The sequence below is a fragment of the Triticum dicoccoides genome, chromosome 2B (assembly GCF_002162155.2).
Source record: "Triticum dicoccoides isolate Atlit2015 ecotype Zavitan chromosome 2B, WEW_v2.0, whole genome shotgun sequence".
NCBI classification, from domain to species: domain Eukaryota; kingdom Viridiplantae; phylum Streptophyta; class Magnoliopsida; order Poales; family Poaceae; genus Triticum; species Triticum dicoccoides.
Genome location: NC_041383.1, coordinates 96,445,958 through 96,447,588, shown reverse-complemented (window position 1 = coordinate 96,447,588; position 1,631 = coordinate 96,445,958).

Genomic DNA, 1,631 nt, shown 5'->3' with positions numbered 1-1,631 from the left:
GCAAGACTGAATCCTAACCAGATCGACCGGTCGCTCAATGCAACAGCTAGCCAAGCTCTTCAACCCGCCACCATCCGGTGCCCATCGTCAACCAGCCGCTGGTTCAGTCTGCCCCCAGTTGACCAGGTGACAAATCCCATCATGGATGCACTAAGAGCGTATCAAATCTCACGCATAGCTCAACTAGTGCCGTTACCAGTCTCCTGGTGGCCGTGTTAGTTCTCTGTGTTGTCATCATGACTTACTTTAGGTCAAGTAACTAGGATTACTTTGCTTAGTCCTTCCATGTGGCACTAGGGGTCCAGGATTTAGCCACTCCGACAGTGTTGGTGTTGTAAACTGACTAGCCAAGTTTGATGTACTGCGAGTCTGCGACTAGCATTGTAATACGCACCTATCCATCTATGAAAGCCTTGTTTGCTTAATTCAGGTCACCAAGTCTGAACATCCCCTCCCTGATAAATTATTAACTCTCATGATACATTGTCTTGCTCACACGTCTATCTACTCAGCTGAGTGCTTCTTCTGCGCATTCAATATACCCATACGGGCTGACAGACTAGACCTAGGCTCATATGACAACAAACATCCCGGGCCACGGATCAGAATCAAGCACGAACGGAGCTGTCTCCCACGCTGCGCAAAAGGCCGATAGTACGGCACTGTGCTCTACGATATACCCCTGTATAGTGTTTTTTTCCATCAACCATCCTTGTGTCTTAACTGCCCTATTTTCGGATCCCCATGCAGCATTCAACGTCCATGATATCAGGTGCAGCTGAGCCTGGGCACCAAAATGCCTCACTCCTTCCCCTTGCACTACCCTGAGAAGTAGCCATCCAAGTGAAGGTGGTAAACTTGATCTTCCATATGGCCTTCCCTAAACCCTAAACCAACAACAATTATAGCTGCCAGGAGCACTAAACCGAGCACGTACAACAATCCTAAAAAATAACAACCTCCAGAAGGAAGGCTAACCCCGTTTTCTGTAATTGCTGGCGCACCTACACATAAACACTGGGTTTAACTTGTATTGAGACTGGCTAGTGATTTCGTTAGGTTTTGTTGGAGCTGCTTGGATAAACTATTAATCAAGACAAGCGAGAACTGATTTGGCCTAGAATTATGTGGAATATTCACTTAGAGAGAAAAGTCTATTTTAGCTAAGAAAGGGAGAAAGATAAAATAGGAACTTCCAGCTGATTGTTTCTTTTCCATTAAGGAATCCAGTTTAGCTCCCTCAGAGAACTATTAGCTAGGAGCTCATATATTCCACTCAATAGTCAATACTATATAAATCAGTGATAGAAACTCCTCTACATATCTTGTGCATACTTGTATGCAATTAGAATCTGTAAGCATTCATGGAGATAAGATTTTCATAGAAAAATTTGAACTGAATATGAAATGATTAGGATGAATGCCAACAAACTGAGCTAACATAGGTCAGTTTTCTACCACTTCATGGAGCTTGGTATCGCAGAGCTCACATGTTCCTGCTACAAGTGAAGGGAAACTAAAAGCTACAGATTACACATTAGTGGCTCTTATACAAGGTGCAAAATCTTTACCCTCCCCCGCAGCCGCCCCCAGGTTTCCCCCGCCTCCCCTCCTCCTCCCCCGCAGCCGCC